Source organism: Chrysoperla carnea, chromosome 3 (genome assembly GCF_905475395.1).
Source record: "Chrysoperla carnea chromosome 3, inChrCarn1.1, whole genome shotgun sequence".
NCBI lineage: Eukaryota > Metazoa > Arthropoda > Insecta > Neuroptera > Chrysopidae > Chrysoperla > Chrysoperla carnea.
This window is the reverse complement of record NC_058339.1, coordinates 93378056-93400288: the sequence shown is the minus strand read 5'-3', so window position 1 is coordinate 93400288 and position 22233 is coordinate 93378056. Positions and strand designations below refer to the sequence as shown.

At 27.8% G+C, this 22233-nt stretch overlaps 1 protein-coding gene across 1 annotated transcript in view; it reads left to right on the top strand.

Annotated features, from left to right (window-relative positions):
* Positions 1-7475: 7475 nt before the first annotated feature.
* The window catches only part of LOC123296824 (metabotropic glutamate receptor 4-like), a 244857-nt gene continuing 230099 nt past the window's right edge, over positions 7476-22233 (top strand). Inside the window, exon 1 of the mRNA XM_044878490.1 lies at positions 7476-7518. The gene's annotated coding sequence lies outside the window, so the exon portion shown is untranslated. The remainder of the gene's footprint in view (positions 7519-22233) is intronic.

Sequence of the window (22233 nt, the reverse complement as noted above, 5' to 3'; positions counted from 1 at the left end):
CTACTTGTAATAGTACCAAACTAACTTATTCTATTTTAGATTCTAAACACATTTCATTCTATTTTCAATTATATCGTCTATGTTATATTTGTGTTCAAAAATGTGAATACTAAAGTTAGATCGCTATAAATGTGGCTGACAATGTGTGTGTGTTTGTGTTTAGCCAAAATATTTCAAAAATTTCAAAGATTTCGTAAGTATGTTACGAAATACTACCCTCACGGGTAAACAGTGATGTTTACGAAAGAATGATTCAGATAAAAGTTGTTAATTTTGTTATAAGGAATAACTTTTACCCTCATACTTTTGTTCTATCTCTAACGATTTAAAAAATAGATCCTTTTTCATCTGATTGAATGAGCGAAAAATTGGTATATCTCGATCAACTTTGAAGCTAGAAAGTCGAAATACTTTAGCGAAAACTCTGAATTAAATTTATTTTATTTGATGCATAGTTTTTATTGTAATTTGTAAAAATCTGATTAAAACTTCTAACTACCCCCCAAAAAAGGGGGCTAGGTACGCTCCTACGAAGTCGACTTTTTTTACTTTTAAATCTTTACAACTTTATAAACAATTGTGGGAAATTTCAATGTTGCATTAATTTATTCCTTTTAGATATTAAGTTGAATTGCGTACTAGTAGTAGTAGTGTAAGAGATCTAAAATCTTACTATCACATCTATGAACACATAAAAGTATTGCAGAACAATATTAATTACTACTCTTGAGATACTTACATGAGAACATACAAGAAAACTTATTAATGTCAGTGTTGAATGTTCAATGTTCAATGTTCAATGTGCACTTGTTCAATGTTAAATGAGAACTTTCTATTTATTAAGAAAGTTTTTCTTGACAGCTTACTAGAAAATTAAAAATTAATAATAAATAATAGGTAGAGAGAAGATCTTCATCATAACTTTCTAAGTACATTCTAACTAACTTCAACTTTGTTGTAATATTACAAAATAATACCACTTCAGCAGCAACACACACGGCTTTCCAAACATCACATTATTATTCTTGTTACGAACTTGGGGCACGTGTGCAAGAAAGAAGGTCACACACACACTATTAACTTTATCCTTATTACTTAAAGCGGAAGAATTGAATACGAAGCATAGCTTTTTTCCTTAGATCCTTTTCCACAAAAAAAAATATCAGCTACTTATAGCATATAGCTATCTTGTGTGAAATTTAAACATTTTTGGTATCACTCATGTAACCCCATTAAAAATTAATTACGTATTCATTAATTGAGAGAGTTGAAATAATATTTAATTAAATTACTGAGCAAATTTTAGTTCACTAATAATAATTTGCCATCAACGGAGCGAATCTAATATCATTAAATTGTTCAAATTTAATACATATTCGATAAAAAGCAATGAAAGCTTCTCAAACGCTTTTACAAAAATTCTCTGTGCAATTTTGTATGAAATTTTGTAGCTTTTAAAGGGAACTAATTGTAATTTCAAAAAATAAATCACTGTCTAATCCCTTTTTTCAAAAACCTTGTTTCACACATTTTAGAGAACTCTATTAAATTTAAATTACTTGGGAGTGCTTTCTACATGGTACTTTGATTTATACTAAGTCTCATAGCATTGTGAATAAAACTTGTATGTAAATCAAAGTCCCATGTAGAAAACACGTAAAAATAAAAAGCAATTTAATTTCCACGTACATACATACATATATGCATGCATACATACGGCTCAAAAACATACCCTTTGCCGTAGTCGGGGTAAAAATTAATAAGAAAAATAGTTTTCAGGCATAATAGCTTTACCTACCTGCTCAATTTCTTGAACTATTTCAATTAGTTTTGAACTCATTCTTTTTCTCAAACCACACGGTTCAAAATTTTTCAGGTCCTAGAATTAGTGAAAAAAACAAGCACAGAATCATAAAAATGAATAATTATAAAAAACTGTACCATATCAATAAAATATATCATTTATTAAAAATTCAAAAACAAAACATTTTAAGTGTCACTGCAGATGTGATCCATTAATGAATTATTAATTATGTGTGTGTATAGTGTTTAAATTATTATAAATAATCAACATATCTAAATTATTAAAATATTATTTTATTTAATAAAATAATTAAAAATGTACAAATATTTTATTAATATTTTATTAATCATTATAATTTACATATCATTAACATGCTGTTATAATAATAATGGCGGTCATCATAATCATCGACAAACGTCATCATATCAAAAAATATTAACAGCAGAGACCTCTAGTGTACAAAGATCCAAACATTTACCGCACTTACGTCATACGGATCAAGTGACTTTTAATAAGCGTAGAAAATATAAATTACATGAAAACAATCAATATTTATCAATGTTACCGACAATCGATCCAATTTTCTATCCATTTTTGGGTCATCATTTACGACATCATGGTGAAATCACTCAACGGACATTTCGTTCATTACAAGAAGAGGAAACGTTAGTTGAATTAGAACCGGTGGTGCCGCCATTATTAAATCATCAAGGTTTATGGCCAGTGAAAAAAGAGGCTGTGGTTGAGGGGAATATTGTGTTGGGGGGTTTAATGATGGTGCATGAACGTGAGGACTCTATTACGTGTGGTCCTATTATGCCACAGGGGGGTGTGCAAGCGTTGGAAACTATGCTGTATACGCTGGATCGCATTAATGCGAATCCAAAATTATTGCCAAATATAACAATTGGTGCACATATTTTGGATGACTGTGATAAGGATACGTATGGTTTGGAAATGGCTGTGGATTTTATTAAAGGTAAGAATATTTATATGGATGTTTTTTTGGAACTTTTTCGAAAACTTAGTGAAATTATAGATAATTTGACAGTTTCTGAATCAAACCATTTTTGGAGTTTACTCCTAAAGAATATAAGGCTACTTGACTGCTGTCGACAAAGCATCTATTGTTTAAAACTGGTAACTACCTGACGGACTTAGCACACAGACATGACTACATTGCTACTCAGCCTACTTATACTGTACGTCTTCGTGGCAGGGCCATAAAAATACCATAGATAGTGTGTTTTTTCCAAAATACTTTTTTTTATAAAACTATTGACAAATTTAAACAAAAATCTCTATTTTGTCCTCCATGGATCAAAAGCTGTTAAAGCCTTTGTATATGGTGCTTGTAAATTATCCTACTAGGTTTAAATCCAATCGACAAACAGACAGGCAAGAAAGCGAATTAATAAAAAGCTTATAAAAAACATTTTTTTTGTTTTTTTGCTGGAAGTGTATATTTTTAATAAAGATAAATAAAAGAGATAATGTTTTGTTGATGAGAGATAAAATAAAAAATGATACAAAAAGAATTAGAAATAAAACAAATTAATGTTTTTTCAAGTTAATCCATTGATAATATTTATCGATATGATCACAGGAATATATCAACATATAACATAAATGTATATATATTCTAGCTGATTCGGCCACGCTGCACGCTGTTAATCAGTAAAATGAAATTAAATATTTTTGGACAAATTACTGAACACGCACGTTGCTTATATTGTATTAATGTGAGGAGGGTATCCACTAAATTGGATCATCAAGAAAAATAATTGAATTAGAAATACAATGCCATCTTTTGGAATAAGAATAAGATTGTTTGAGGGAAATAATATAACTCTCACTGCCATCTATTGAAAATTTATTGAACTTAGAAGTAAATTTAACTCTTTTTCTACAAAAAAAAAAACTTTGAATTCACCGTCAAAAAAAAAAAAAAAAATAGACTGAAAAGAAAAAAACCAGTCCAGTAGTTTTCATAGTGACTTAAAAGTCGGGACCCATTATTGGAAAGATTTTAGCCGGTTTTGGCTATAATGGGATCCGACTGTTAAAGTCACTATATGAACTGCAGGAAGAATAATAAAAATCGGCCTATGCGTTCGGTGTCTGCCACATAGAAACACACATGCATATGTAGACTGATAAACACATTACCACTCGTTTGAGTCACGCAGTCGGGTAAAAATTGACATTCACTAATCGAGATAAAAATATCGATTTCTATCTTATCTTATCTATCTTATAATTTAGAACAAAAGAATCGCATATACAAAATTTCGTTGAAATCCCTTGAGTTGAATTGGATGAGCTTAGTGTAAACGAACATCGTGACATGAAATTTTTATATGTAATAAAAAAATAGTAGAACTAACAGTTTTAGTAACTAACTGCTCGTGGCTGGTAGCTTGTAGCTAAATTCATTCATGTAGATTTTTATCCATGAAATAAAAACAGAATAGCAAACAAAAACAATACAATAATATCCATTGTTTAAGTAAATATCACAATAAATATCTGTGTTATAGAAAAGCTACAACAGAATGTTTTAAAGCCACGAATACCAACGGTTCACTATCGGAATGGTCTGAGTTCAAGTAACTAAGTTTTAAGATCATTTTATGGTTAAATGAAAGTGAATTTCATTTCTACTCATACTTTTTGTAGCGGCTTTTTTTATTTGATAAAAATTATGAAATCCAAATATTGATAGAGAATTGAGATTTTTTTCAATTTACTGAGTACGACTTATATTAAACTAACGAAAGGCCCGAAGGCGAAGTACACGAAGAGGCCCGATATTTTTCGAAGTTTATATTTTTTTTGCTTCCACCTATCCCATCTTTTGTTCCATTTCCTCTTTTAAAATTTATTGATTTGCTTTTAGGTATATTATTTATTATCACTTATAGCTACCCTGCTTCCCTGTTACCTTTCTCTGCCCTGTGCTCCCTTGTTTCTAGACAACAACACTTTCATAATATAGGTATAATTACCAATAATTATACACAATTAAATATTTCATTTAGTTGATATGACAGTTTTAAAACTATAATGGCTATTACCTATAATTTTTATTATTGAATTGAGTTAGCATTCCGTACCACAACAATTATTATTGTAAGTGTTCATAAAGTTCAGTTCATCTTGGTTCTATTGAAATACAATCCAAAAAAATTGATTTCGCTGTATATCAACCAAATTTTATCCATATATTGAATATACCAAGTATATAATTCCACTAATTTTAGTCCATACTTTTCAAATATAACGTTACTGCAATATTTTTCAAAATTTAACTATCATGGCTTCCAAATTTCAACCCAAAAATCAATATTTCAAAGGAAACAATTATTTTTGAGTTTTGAAAATCGGCTGCAATTAAATACCATCCGGTTATATTCGATTCGTATAAAAAACTATTAAAAAATCTAAAAACAAATGAACTTGTGTTGCTTTCTAGGAAAAATAATACTTGATCATACATTGCGACTAGAATGTGGTATGTGTAAAATTCGATTAGAAATTGTAATAAATTAAATGGAATAAGTTTTTAGGTCATACAGAACTATATACACTGTAAAAAAAGTTCTCGTTGCGAGAAAGAAATTATTCTTAAGGAGATAGCAAACACATTTGATAAAAAAATTTTTATTTAATTCTTGAAATAAGTGTTGAGATTGTTGACTATTTAAATATTCACTTGTTATGTGCATCAACATGAGCAGATTCACTTCAATCAAGTTTATGGAACTATGTTCCTTATCGCACGTTCTAATTTATTTGTTGGTTGGGAGGTAAAACCAAAAATTTAATGTGCAACAATTTAAAACGACACCAAAATCCGACGATGTGTTCGGTTTAATTTCAAAATTGAACATAATCAATTATTTAAACCATTAAAAAAAAATCAAAACAAATCTGAGTAAAAAAGTAAGCGCTACATTTATATGTATATAGATAGGAATATAGTTCCTACCTGGTATCCCCACAACACCTTTTGTTTTTTTTTTACAGTGTATCTACAATAATTTTAGACATTAGCAGCTAGTAGTAGCAAGCTTCTATTATTTTTATTTTCTATTGACTAAAACAAATATTTACATTTACATGTAGGTACTACGTAACGTTGGTACGTTATGGCACTAACTAAGAGGATGAGGTTTTAAATTTGCGATTACCCCGATTCCAATACCAGTATTTCTGCATATGCAGTTTATTTGTGGATTCGCGTACCGTTCCGTTTTCAATAAAATTATAACAATAACGGTTGGTTTGAATGGTTCCGCTACGTTTATTTTTACTTGTTATAAAAAAAAATTTATATATAAATTGTTGTAGGTAAAGTACTTTATGGCTGTTGATCTACACAGTGATCTATTAATGTTGATAACATGTATAACAAGCCATATGGTTATTTTAATCGACGTGTATACCTATAGTAGTTTTATCATTATTACTTAAGCATATGTATATGGTAATTAAACCATTCATTCAGTTAGTTGTTATTTTCACTTATTAAATAAAATAAAATATTATTTTTAAATAAATGACCTTCAGATTTTTATTTCATTAAAAATGATATTTTTGTTTGAACGTAAATAATTTTTATATCAAAATAATTTGAACTTGTAAAAACAAATTTTTAATTATGTAATTCATATTTTATCAAAATAAATATTTATACCTAAGATAGATGCATTCTAGTCAAATGTTTAAATGGTTAAGTGTTGATTAATAATATATTAAAATTAAAAATTAATTATCTATATTAGATAAAAGAACTAATTGTATAAATACCATATAATGTTTCAAACGGATTTGTTTCATATCAAATAAATAGTTAAAGTTTGTGTGCAGAGATTTATTTAAAGATTTATTAATTACATTTATTAATAAAATAATAAAATAAACAATTGAATATTGGTATTAGTTAAAAGAAGTAATTGTATAAATACTATATAATTTTTCAAACGAATTTGTTTCATATCAAATAAATAGTTAAAGTTTATGTGTCGAAATTTATTTAAAGATTTATTAAATACATTTATTAATAAAATAATAAAATAAACAATTGAATATTGGTATTAGTTAAAAGAAGTAATTGTATAAATACCATATAATTTTTCAAACGAATTTGTTTCATATCAAATAAATAGTTAAAGTTTATGTGCTGAAACTTATTTAAAGATTTATTAATTATATTTATTAATAAAATAATGAAATAAACAATTGAATATTGGTATTAGTTAAAAGAAGTAATTGTATAAATACCATATAATTTTTTAAACGGTGTTGTTTCATATCAAATAAATAGTTAAAGTTTATGTGCCGAGATTTATTTAAAGATTTATTAATTACATTTCTTAATAAAATAATAAAATAAACAATTGAATATTGGTATTAGTTAAAAGACGTAATTGTATAAATACTCATAAATGCTATATAATTCGTACTGATTAATATTTTTATTCCTTAGTGTTTAAAATTATTTTAAAATTTATAGTGAATTTTCTATTTATGGTAAATTAATTCCCGGCTTCTTTACTAATCAGTGGGATGTAACGTGTGGGAGGACTTCAAGATAACCGCCTTCGCGGGTAGTAAAGGGTAGTGGCTTTTATTTATTGGTTTATACATTTAAAATAATGAACTGGCTATCAATCTATTGGAAAAGCTGTTATTGAAAATTTCAAAAGAAGGTAATATTTTGTGTATTAATTTATGAGTATTTATTACGCCTTCTATAGAAATTTCAAACTATTATCTCTGTACGGACTACGATAAATTAATTAATGAAAAGAGCCCTTTTTAGATGGTAATGATGGTTTATGAAGAAGTCGTAATAAATGTTGGTTTTTTAGTCAATAAGTTGGTTTTTTAGTCATTTACTTTAAAAATTTTGTATCGATATTCCTCGAGCTTTAAGCTTTAAAATCATACCAAAATTAATAACCGTGCATAAAAATGGAAAACTTTTTTTGGTAAAAACACTGACTTTAATAGATAATTTCTCATAAATCGTTTAGAAAATCGATATGAATTTTTCACAAAAGACGTTTTCACGAAAAATTTCAAATTTTTTATGAATTAAATAATGATTTTATAACAAGAAGTTTGTAATCGATGTAGATCACATAGTTCCATTTTCCAGATGAGAAAGCACAAATCTCAATTTACGAGCTTTAATATGCTATTTAAAACGTATTTAACATCATTGTTTGTATCCGTTCTATTCGAGTTTCGATTCTAAAAAAACTATTTTCTATTAGTTATAAATATGTATAATATTATCATTTTATCATATAACTGTAGCATTGAAAGCTTACAGGCTTACAAGCTTACAAGCTTACAGGTTTACAACAATGTATGCATACAATTCTGTAGGCTGAAATTATTACATTTGGAAAATGTTACATAAAATATTATAATTGTTTATTTTAATAATTTATATATTTTTAAAACAAACAATTATTTTTAATTTTTAAACATAATTCGAGAATCAAAGGGAATTCTTCACTAAAATTATTTCATTGAAAGATCTGTTTTCGTTCTGTAAACCTTTGAATGTACTCAGATTAAACAAATTCGTAGCGCACGAGCTACATTATCTAAGCGAATTCCATCAGTGATTGAAAAATAACACAATTTCAAGAATTCTTATTTCGAAAACTATGGGTCTAGATATAAAAATCACAAGGGTACTTTTTTGCTGAAAACTGATCATCAAAAAATACAAAAATATTTTTCATTTTTCAAAATTTTTTACTTTGCTTTGCTTGTTTATTTGTTTTAAATAGACTTATACGACGAATCTCTTTTACGCTAATGAAAAATAATTATAAATATCAAGTTAATATGTAACAATTTTCGAGTGCTTCAAAGTATATATACTCTGTGTCACAAAAAATACAAGGATTACTTATTTTCTGTGACACAGAGTGTACCTACTAAAATATTGATAAACTCGATAAAGTAAATATTTGATAAAATATTATTTTGTTGGTATCACATTTGTTTGAAACATTTCATAAAAAAAAAAAAACAACAATAAACAAAAGAATGTGTTAAATTAGCCATTATTCAAAATTCATAAAAAAAAAGAAAAAACAACTGACTTCATACGTCGAGGAGGTGTTGAATGTTAAATGGGTGTGTTATGTACCTACTGCACGTTCTGTAGGGTCCGGGTCAAATGTAATATTTGATAGTCGATGTAGAACTAGAAATTTCAGAATGCAAAACTAATGAAAACAAACAATTGATTGAGTTATTTGTTAAAATACCATCTATAGACAGTGTTGATTACGCAATCGTTTGTTTTTTGCGACATGTAAGTAAAAAAAGATAACCACTCTTACACGCAAAGTAATAAACACATAAATATATATTTTAATTTTCAAATATAATTATTCTCCAGCCCCCAATTTTACTTTGCTTTAAAATGACCCGTGCTATGAAAACCTCATTTTCCAAAAAGACTGTAAAGTACCATGTTTGGCCCCAGACTAAACAGGTATATCTAATATCTAGAGACATATACTTCTGTTGTTTTTTTTTTGTTTGATATAAATAAAAATATGAGTTTTTTCCACTTTTAATAAAGTTTTATATAAATTTTATTTGTATATAAAAAATATAAAAAAACAAAACTATAGTCTTGTCATAAACTTTTATATTACTATCATATAAAAAATGTATTAGTACAGGGTGGCCTTCTGTTAAAAGTAATCTAGTTGTGTAAATATTCTGTTCAAGCACAAATCAGAATTAACCCTTAATCCATCGCGTGATAAGTGCAACGCTTCCTTAAACTTTTTTTTGTTTATTTATGAATGCCAGAAGATCATAATATAAGTAAAACATAAATTAAATATTGATTAAAACAAATTTTATTCCAATTATTATTCATCGAAAGAGTCTGGTAGGTGTGAGGCTAACCGTAAGTCCGCAAGGCCATCTATGTTTTATTATTTGAACTATTTTTAATTATGATTTATTTCTCTAATGTTATAAAATGTTTTACTAAATTTGAAAGTTTTATTTTTAAGAATTTTAGACTAAAAGTTTTGAGATATACATTTTCCTACTTCGGCTAAATGATCAAAAATAAAAAAAATTTAAATTTGACAAAGTAATTAAATTGTTTAGATTGATAATAAAGGCCTGGAGTTATAAAATTAATTACTATCGATAATAAATAAATATAATCGTATAGTGTGATATTTGTATTATAAATAAGCCTTAGGCTTTTATTTAACTAATTGGACAAATGTGCTTATCTGAAATTATTTTAATTAAATGGAATTCATTAACTCATAGATAATTTTTTTGTATTTTTTTCTCTCCAATTTGGATAAAACTCAGTTTGTAAGGTAATTTTGACTCAACAAGTACAAAAATCGGGTTCATTTGATGATTGGTTGAATAGTTTTTGAGATACGGGCTAAAATCGATCTAAATATTGCGATATCTCAGAAACTCTACATCCAATCATTAAATTAACCTGGTTTTTATACTTTTAGGATCAAAATTACCCCATCTGTCGAGTTTCATCAAATTCCAAAACAAAAATTTTGTTTGCGTTTTTTTCGATTTTTTCAAAGGGGTTTTTAATGCGATATCCTAATTTTTTTTTAATCAAAATACACCCGCCTTTGTTATTCGCTGATAATGTAACTTTCTTTCTATATATTTTCTATATCAATTGATTCATTTTTTAAATATAATAAATAATAGATATGATTTAAAAATGAATTATCAATTGATTCATTTTTAAAATCAATAATAATAGATATGATTTGCATGTATAATATTTACATATTTTTGTAAATATTAAAACTAATAATTAAAACAAGTGAAAACAAACAATTGACTGAGTTAATTGTTGAAATACCATGCATAGACAGTTGCTAATTGCGTTTAAATTTTACCCAGAATTGCTTTAATCTAAGATCCCACTTTCCCAAATGAAAGCTTACCCTGATAAAAAATAGAAAGAGTATTAAGTCTGTTTGAGTCTTGAATCACTTTTGTAAGATACTTGAACTATGTGAGGCGTGCCATTGAATTACACAAGAAAAATTTAATTAAGATAAAAATCAAAGTGTCAATATATTTGGAATAAATAAGAAAGATATCTAGGACATATCGGCAAAGAAACTGAATTTGAAAGAAAACAAATAAAAAAAAAGAGTCTAGTAATCAGATTAAAGTAATTATCTTGTAATAAAATTAAAAAATTGTTTAACTGTTGAAAACAATACGTATTACACCGCCAGTATGCCTCTGCCCCGTAGAACAGTCATGCACAATGCCAACGGCGCGGTGGTCGATCGACGTGCTATGAGTGAAAGTAAATAATTTTGTTAAGACCTACTGTGTTGAAGCCGGCTCAACTCGACTCGGCTCCTATTTATAAATTCATGATATTCATAATTACTTATTTTGTTTCAAGTATTAAATAATGCCCTTAATTTATTACATGTACTGCAACTCTGCAAGTCATTTTATTTAATATCAAGTATTTTATAACGCAATTTTACTGTAATTACCTGTGAATGACATCGGTAAAGATCGATTTAACACGATCTTAAGAATTCAGTGCAAATTTTAAATAAAAAAATAATAAAAAGTTTAAAGCTTGTTTCTTTCTTGACAATCGAAGATACAAATAAGGTTTTTTATTTCGCATTTTATACTATTTTACGCATATAGGGGCTGATTAATCTAGTTGGGAAAAATGTTCTGGGAACATGAATTCTGGATATACAGGGTAGAACATTTTAATCTATTATGGCTAAAATAGTTCGTTCAGATTGAAGCTAGTTTTTGGGGTTGCTTTATTAATCAATTTTAATCCTAAAATGTAAGAGATAGCATAACACATTAAATTAGGAAATTGGTTGAAAATATTCTTTCGAAAATTGTAAGATTTCGGAGGAAATACGACGAAATACGAAAAATATATCATTGTTGCATTGAATCGAAAGAAAAAAAAACGCAAGATACAGAAAAATGCTTAAGCAAAAGTTGTACAAATGTTAAAATAATAAAATAATATTTGCAACTAATTTAACAGCACTTTTGTTGAATCGATATCCTAAGCCAATATTTATTTTCTAGTGATCAATTAATAAATTATTAATTTATAAAGAAATAAAAAGCACAAATTTTATATTTTCCGGCATTGAAACTTTATGATACCTTCAAATATAATTTATATGAAACAAAATATTGAATCACGAAAACCATTGAATCTTGTTGAGTTGGATAAATGTTGTTTTGGATGACTTATTTACAAGAAACATAAAACAAATACTCACGTGTGCTGTTAAGTCTGTTGTTTGTTTAAATGTTTGTTGATATTATTTATATTCGATGGATATACTTGAAATTTTGGCAGATCGTTGCATTTTTAGCCAAGATTGTCATTTGTAACCCAAAATTCTCACTGTAAAAGAAAATCATTATAAAAGAAATTTGTATCCGTTTCCACACTACCATTGAGGTAGGATACATCAGCGCGTTTTTTTTTACGTGGTATCCCCTATAGGCCTAATCCACGATCTTTTCCTTCTATTTAAGTGCATCCGGTTACATTTAAACAGAAGAAAAAGATAAATAATCATCCAATTTGTCGTGACCGGAACATGACAAATTGGATAACATTACCGCAATTCCTAAAAAAAAAATTCACAATCCCCAAATACTATCAGCCTAAATTTGACATCACTTAATATAATTACAGGACAGGTATTCCTAAAATATAAGAAAGAGATAAAAAAAAACATAAATATCCCTGGAAAAAATTCAATTATTTCAAAAAGAAAAGGGATAAATAAAAATTGCTTAATTTACAATAACCTTTATGCATAAATATTTTTGAAGGTCCATTTGAATTAACCATATCAACCTAGTTATAAGTAGACTTACCCCAGAATGAAACCAATCCAAAATATCACAGGCTATAACACAGGCGAAAAATCCATGTAATCAAGATCATTTTTTCCGTACATTATCTGTCTAGATATACCTAACTCACTTTAAGTGATGACTGCGCTTTTTTGCATGTCCCGTCTCACCGTCATCATGAGTTGATACATAATCCCCTATCGAGGCGCTTAGCTTTTAGACAGACATAACGAGAAAAAATTGATTTTTGACTACACAATTTGTCATAGTGTTATAACACATGCAACAAATCGAACGAGTTTTTCCTGAGAAACATCATACTAACCTTAGTTAGTCAACGTCGCTTCTCAGAATTTAGGGCAGACCGAATTTACAAATTTAAAATAATATATTTAAAAAAGAAAATAAAAAAAATTTAAAAAGAAAAATTAGGCAATTTTTCAACCCAGTTATAAGTTGACTTACCCCAGAATGAAACCAATCCAATATATCACAGGCTATAACACAGGCGAAAAATCCATGCAATCAAGATCATTTTTTCCGTACATTATCTGTCTAGATATACCTAACTCACTTTAAGTGATGACTGCGCTTTTTTGCATGTCCCGTCTCACCGTCATCATGAGTTGATACATAATCCCCTATCGAGGCGCTTAGCTTTTAGACAGACATAACGAGAAAAAATTGATTTTTGACTACACAATTTCTCATAGTGTTATAACACATGCAACAAATCGAACGAGTTTTTCCTGAGAAACATCATACTAACCTTATTTAGTCAACGTCGCTTCTCAGGATATAGGGCAGACCGATTTTACAAATTTAAATTAATGAACTGATATTTAGAGTAAAATAAATTGAAAAAAACCAAAAATATCTCTGGGCATAAAAGTTAAAAATTGCTTAATTTGCAATAATATTTATGCATAAACAATTAAAGAAAGTTCTAGGATAGGATATGATAAAAAAAGGTAATTCTAGGATAGGATATGAATTTTACAAGTCACAAACACAGAATTATACGAATGACATTGTCGGAGATGAAAAAGCATAAATATCTCTGGAAAAAAATTCAATTATTTTAAAAAAAAAAGGAATAAATAAAAATTGCTTAATTTACAATAACCTTTATGCATAAATATTTCTGAAGGTCCATTTGAATTAACCATATCAACCTAGTTATAAGTAGACTTACCCCAGAATGAAACCAATCCAAAATATCACAGGCTATAACACAGGCGAAAAATCCATGTAATCAAGATCATTTTTTCCGTACATTATCTGTCTAGATATACCTAACTCACTTTAAGTGATGACTGCGCTTTTTTGCATGTCCCGTCTCACCGTCATCATGAGTTGATACATAATCCCCTATCGAGGCGCTTAGCTTTTAGACAGACATAACGAGAAAAAATTGATTTTTGACTACACAATTTGTCATAGTGTTATAACACATGCAACAAATCGAACGAGTTTTTCCTGAGAAACATCATACTAACCTTAGTTAGTCAACGTCGCTTCTCAGAATTTAGGGCAGACCGAATTTACAAATTTAAAATAATATATTTAAAAAAGAAAATAAAAAAAATTTAAAAAGAAAAATTAGGCAATTTTTCAACCCAGTTATAAGTTGACTTACCCCAGAATGAAACCAATCCAATATATCACAGGCTATAACACAGGCGAAAAATCCATGCAATCAAGATCATTTTTTCCGTACATTATCTGTCTAGATATACCTAACTCACTTTAAGTGATGACTGCGCTTTTTTGCATGTCCCGTCTCACCGTCATCATGAGTTGATACATAATCCCCTATCGAGGCGCTTAGCTTTTAGACAGACATAACGAGAAAAAATTGATTTTTGACTACACAATTTCTCATAGTGTTATAACACATGCAACAAATCGAACGAGTTTTTCCTGAGAAACATCATACTAACCTTAGTTAGTCAACGTCGCTTCTCAGGATATAGGGCAGACCGATTTTACAAATTTAAATTAATGAACTGATATTTAGAGTAAAATAAATTGAAAAAAACCAAAAATATCTCTGGGCATAAAAGTTAAAAATTGCTTAATTTGCAATAATATTTATGCATAAACAATTAAAGAAAGTTCTAGGATAGGATATGATAAAAAAAGGTAATTCTAGGATAGGATATGAATTTTACAAGTCACAAACACAGAATTATACGAATGACATTGTCGGAGATGAAAAAGCATAAATATCTCTGGAAAAAAATTCAATTATTTTAAAAAAAAAAAGGAATAAATAAAAATTGCTTAATTTACAATAACCTTTATGCATAAATATTTCTGAAGGTCCATTTGAATTAACCATATCAACCTAGTTATAAGTAGACTTACCCCAGAATGAAACCAATCCAAAATATCACAGGCTATAACACAGGCGAAAAATCCATGTAATCAAGATCATTTTTTCCGTACATTATCTGTCTAGATATACCTAACTCACTTTAAGTGATGACTGCGCTTTTTTGCATGTCCCGTCTCACCGTCATCATGAGTTGATACATAATCCCCTATCGAGGCGCTTAGCTTTTAGACAGACATAACGAGAAAAAATTGATTTTTGACTACACAATTTGTCATAGTGTTATAACACATGCAACAAATCGAACGAGTTTTTCCTGAGAAACATCATACTAACCTTAGTTAGTCAACGTCGCTTCTCAGAATTTAGGGCAGACCGAATTTACAAATTTAAAATAAGATATTTAAAAAAGAAAATAAAAAAAATTTAAAAAGAAAAATTAGGCAATTTTTCAACCCAGTTATAAGTTGACTTACCCCAGAATGAAACCAATCCAATATATCACAGGCTATAACACAGGCGAAAAATCCATGCAATCAAGATCATTTTTTCCGTACATTATCTGTCTAGATATACCTAACTCACTTTAAGTGATGACTGCGCTTTTTTGCATGTCCCGTCTCACCGTCATCATGAGTTGATACATAATCCCCTATCGAGGCGCTTAGCTTTTAGACAGACATAACGAGAAAAAATTGATTTTTGACTACACAATTTCTCATAGTGTTATAACACATGCAACAAATCGAACGAGTTTTTCCTGAGAAACATCATACTAACCTTAGTTAGTCAAAGTCGCTTCTCAGGATATAGGGCAGACCGATTTTACAAATTTAAATTAATGAACTGATATTTAGAGTAAAATAAATTGAAAAAAACCAAAAATATCTCTGGGCATAAAAGTTAAAAATTGCTTAATTTGCAATAATATTTATGCATAAACAATTAAAGAAAGTTCTAGGATAGGATATGATAAAAAAAGGTAATTCTAGGATAGGATATGAATTTTACAAGTCACAAACACAGAATTATACGAATGACATTGTCGGAGATGAAAAAGCATAAATATCTCTGGAAAAAAATTCAATTATTTTAAAAAAAAAAGGAATAAATAAAAATTGCTTAATTTACAATAACCTTTATGCATAAATATTTCTGAAGGTCCATTTGAATTAACCATATCAACCTAGTTATAAGTAGACTTACCCCAGAATGAAACCAATCCAAAATATCACAGGCTATAACACAGGCGAAAAATCCATGTAATCAAGATCATTTTTTCCGTACATTATCTGTCTAGATATACCTAACTCACTTTAAGTGATGACTGCGCTTTTTTGCATGTCCCGTCTCACCGTCATCATGAGTTGATACATAATCCCCTATCGAGGCGCTTAGCTTTTAGACAGACATAACGAGAAAAAATTGATTTTTGACTACACAATTTGTCATAGTGTTATAACACATGCAACAAATCGAACGAGTTTTTCCTGAGAAACATCATACTAACCTTAGTTAGTCAACGTCGCTTCTCAGAATTTAGGGCAGACCGAATTTACAAATTTAAAATAATATATTTAAAAAAGAAAATAAAAAAAATTTAAAAAGAAAAATTAGGCAATTTTTCAACCCAGTTATAAGTTGACTTACCCCAGAATGAAACCAATCCAATATATCACAGGCTATAACACAGGCGAAAAATCCATGCAATCAAGATCATTTTTTCCGTACATTATCTGTCTAGATATACCTAACTCACTTTAAGTGATGACTGCGCTTTTTTGCATGTCCCGTCTCACCGTCATCATGAGTTGATACATAATCCCCTATCGAGGCGCTTAGCTTTTAGACAGACATAACGAGAAAAAATTGATTTTTGACTACACAATTTCTCATAGTGTTATAACACATGCAACAAATCGAACGAGTTTTTCCTGAGAAACATCATACTAACCTTAGTTAGTCAACGTCGCTTCTCAGGATATAGGGCAGACCGATTTTACAAATTTAAATTAATGAACTGATATTTAGAGTAAAATAAATTGAAAAAAACCAAAAATATCTCTGGGCATAAAAGTTAAAAATTGCTTAATTTGCAATAATATTTATGCATAAACAATTAAAGATGGCTCATTTAATCTTAATTTACCTTTATTAACATAAACTTACTTAGAAACAAACCCGAAAATGAAATTTAAGATTTGGAATTCAAATGAAGGGAATAGATAAATGTCAAATAAATAAGCTATTCATAGTGAATAGTAAAACACACACTCAAATTAATTATATTACTAAGAATAAATTATCACATGAGATTTAGAAAATAAAAATAAAAATTTTACTTACCTGGATTTTGAACTCCATACCTGTGTAAGAGGAGTAGGACTCGCTATACTCTCTGCCACACGACTTGATGCTTGTTACAATTTAAACGGCCATAATCGGTGATAAAACTGGACCAACCTAATGAATAAATATATTTTAGTGATAAATAATTAAAATAATTAAAAATAATTTTATTATTATCTAGTGTATGAACAAATATCAGCCAATTGATTCTCTGTAGGTATATGTTCAATTTTTAAATTATCTTTTTTTAATTCTGATCGAATGAAATGGTATTTAATGCCAATATGTTTACTTCTTTTACTTTCCCAATTCTTAACTTATTGAATACTTGATTGATTATCCTCAAAAATTACTGGTTTAACGATAATATTAAAACATTCATTTTACAAACCGCAGCTAGCTAATGCAACTTAATATTCTGTTTTTTAGATTTTCAAAATATATTATTTCCAAATAATTAAAGGGCGTACATGCGTCAACGATAATAGTAGAGAAACAAAAAACAATATGGTAATGCGATAGTTTAAATGATTTTCTATGATTTAAGACAAGAAAAATAACCTGTTATCGAATTATTTTCATTGAATTTTAAGTTTAAAAAATTGACTAAAAGTAAGATTTAATATGGGACTAAATGGAAAATATAAATACGATATTTTTCTAAAAATATATCGATACCAATACTTTTTTTTACAAGCTTTTACCAGGTAATAATTATTTAAACTTTTAATAGAATTTCAAAAAAATTTCTATTAATTTAAAATTCTTTAAAATTTACATACTGTTTCCCTATGAACGCACGTAGCAAAACAGGTTCACGCATGTACGTGAACTTAAATAACATTTCATTCGATCAGAATTTTAAAAAAAATTGATTATATACCTTCAAAAAATGAACTGGCTGATATTTGTACCAAAGGTTTATCAAATCAAAAATTTCACAAATTTGCTAAGCCCATAGGAATATGTTTTGTTTGAATTGAGCGGAGTGTTGAAATCAATTGAATACAAATTTAGTTTTATTTATTATTTTGATAGAATTTTTTTCGATATTTAGTAACGGATTGTAGAGTTATTTAGTTATTCATTTAAGGACGTACATTCATGAGACTTGTAAGTAGACAAATAAAAATAATTATGATGATAAAAAAGTTTAAATGATTTAAGAAAGAAAAAATATACAATTATATAAATTAATCGAAACGTAATTAATGTTAAATTTTAAATTCAAAAAGTGACAAAAATTAATCTTTAACATAGGTTTAAATGGAAAATATAAATCGATATTTCTCAAAAATTATATCGATAACTATACTTGAAACTTTTATCAGTTAGTAATTATTAAAAATTTTAATAAAATTTCAAAAAAAAAATTTCAAAATTATTTCAAATTTAAATACTGTTTCCATATAAACGCACATAGCAAAACAGGTTGATGAATGAACGTCTTTAAATAAAAATTATAATTATTAATATTAAAACTGTGTGTTTATTAGTAAACTCTACATCTAAAATAACACTAACGTCAAAAAATTTTATCGAACCATAGTACATATTCATTTTGTTATATTTATTATAAATAAATTTTGTATAAATGAGATTGAATCTCTTGAGAATAAACGCAAGCTCGAAAAATTTTGAAATCAAATAAAAATACTTGTAGTCAATCACTAATAATAAAACAACTAATTCTAGAATGTGATTTCAATTGGAAAAAATAAACAAATGATTCAAACATAATTTTTTTTAATTAATATTAAAAGTTTTGTGTAAAAAATTATTTGGACAAAATGTGAAACAAATTAAATATAATATAGAATTTTACAATGTACAAAAAAAGAATTAGAAAAATGTAAATTAAAACAAAAACTTACTCAGAAACAAATTCGAAAATGAAATTTGACGTTTGGAAGTCAAATGAAGGTGAAACACAAAGCACAAATGTAACCAACTGTCCACTATGAACGATGAAACACTACTGACCTAATGAATAATTTTGATTGACCACACCCGAAAAAAGCGCGGAAATTTAACACGCATTTAAATTAATGAAATTAATTTGAATAAATCAGAACATGAAATGTAGAGAAAAAATTTAAAATTTTTATTTGCCCGAGCTTTGAACCATAGACATTTGATCTACGAGTCGCACCCGCTTAACACCGAGCTGCGACACCTCTTATATGATGAAACAATATCAAGAGACATTATCGGTGATAAAGCTGTAGAAACCTAATGAAAAACTTTGAGTGACTAAAACACCTGTGCGATTGTTACACAAACTTAAATTAATAACGTAGGGAAAAAAAAAATTTCTTTACCTTAGTGGGTTTCGAACCCACGATCTTAATACTAAGAGTCGGACTCGCTCACCACATCGCCATATGAGCCGATATATATACATACAATTTAAACAGCCAATATCAGTGAGAAAATTATATTAACCTAATGAATAAATAAATTTAACTTATTCCAATATAAATGCGTATTCAAATTAATTTAATTGATTTGCAAAAAATCATATTGATAAATTCATTAAAAAAAAAATTAAAGTCTATACTTATCCGAGATTTGAGTGAGAAAACCGAATAAGTATAAACCGAAAACACATGCTTCTAAACCGAAACACATTAAGTCATTCGTATACAGTTTTTTTACTACATTCGGTTTTTTTACTACATTTATGTTGTAGTTAATCTCTTATACGAAAAGTTTTTTTTTAAATGATTAACATAATGATTATCATTAAAATTTTTCGATATGTGGAGTAATTTTTAAAATATCGAAAATTGAAAATTTTGTTTAATTATTTAGCTTTCGATATTTCGATAACCAAGACAAATAACGAAAAATTTCGTATTTTCATGATCAAAGTTGAAAATAAAGAACAAATAATTTCAACCACGAATCTCAACTTGATATTACTATGGGCCATTTTAGGAACCGGACTCTCTTAGGTCAAGGAAAATCTCAAATCGTTAGAAATATTTTCTAAATCGATATTAATGTATTATTTATGTATTTTTATTTATTCATATTCCAAAGTATTTTTCTTATTTTAAATACTCAGTTCGTTAAAAACTTTTCCTTCATTCAATTTTTTTTTCTTGATACAATTGAATGAAGGATTCTTGATTTTTCTGAAAGAAAACCAATTATTTGTGCACTTCATTAAAAGGGATGACTTTCTCCAGATTACGTACCTACACTAAGATCAAAGTAATCAAAAACAATATAAAAGAAAAAAACTCAATTTTCAATTACTGTTATTAAAATTATTATGATACAAAGAAATATAATCACAGTTTGAATTTGATTTTATAAATTTTATAAATTCTATTTCTAAAAGTTTACAAGATGAGTCCTACGGACCTAAGACCCAATTGACCAATGTTAATATTTTTAAGCGTTACAAACTTGAGACTAAACTTGGTATATTTCATATACATGTTATAAAAGGTTTTTTGTTTTTTACTTGCAACCATTTTACTTGATGTTGATGATTTTATAATAAAAAAAAAACAAGTGAAAACAAACACTGAGTTAATTATATTAATACATACTATAAAATGTGCACCTAATTAACGCCCTCGTGGGTAAACAGTGATGTTTACAAAAAAATGTTTCAAACAAAAGTTTTTTATTTTTTTATAAGGAACATTTTTTACATTTAAACTTTTGTTCTATCTCTAACGGTTTACAAGATGGGTTCTACGGACCCAAGACCCAATTGACCCATGATGCTCATTTACGAACTTGACCTCACTTTTTACGTCCTGAGTACGCTGTAAAAATTTCAGCTCGATATTTTTTTTCTTTTTTGAGTTATCGTGTCCACAGACGGACGGACGGACGGACGGACAACCGGAAATGGATTAATTAGGTGATTCTATGAACACCTATACCAAAATTTTTTTCCTATCATCATTATTGTTAAGCGTTACAAACTTGGGACGAAACTTAATATACTATGTATCTTTCATATATACATGGTATAATAATAATAAAATTATTTGTTATTTTAAATACTAATCATAAATATAAATAAATAAATAAATAAATAAATAATTAAAAGTAAATATATAAAAACTAAATGAAATTATAAAAACATAATATTTATTATTATTGTTATTTTTATGTTTAAACAACATAATATTTAAAATAAATGTTATAACTGAGTTAGCTGAAAGCTGGCTAGCTATATGAAAGCTGATACTGTGAGCTTTAATTCCATTTTATGAAAAATAAAAGTATAATAATAATGAGCTTTACTTTTTTTATTTACAATTTACAAAAACAATAACAAATTCATTCAAATAAGTACTGTATGCTGAACAAATTGTTTAAACTGAAAAATTTATGCATGTTTTACCCGACTGCGTGACACAAAGGAGCGGCGGTTATGTGTTTATCAATCTTGCATTTACGTAGGCAATGAATGTGTTCACTTAGGATTCTTCAATAACAGCTCCGATTATGATTAATTTTTTTATATTATTTAAAATCAGAAACATTTCAGAGAGGGTAAATTATTTGGGGCGGGAACAGGCATTGTCCCGACTGATATATCGCTTCTCAGCCTAAATCTGTTATGATAGTTTGAAATTTCGAGAGGGTATTGATATTGTATATACTGTAGGTGTCAATAAAGAAAAGATTTCTTGAAATTCATCTTTTAAACTGGAAAAATAGGTATCAAATCAGTATAATTTCAAAAGTTGTGGTAGTAATGAAAATTCAATAAGGTGACAACCAGACGCTACATTATGGAAATTATGCTAAGTGTGGTATCATTGAATAGGTATTTGAGAAGCCT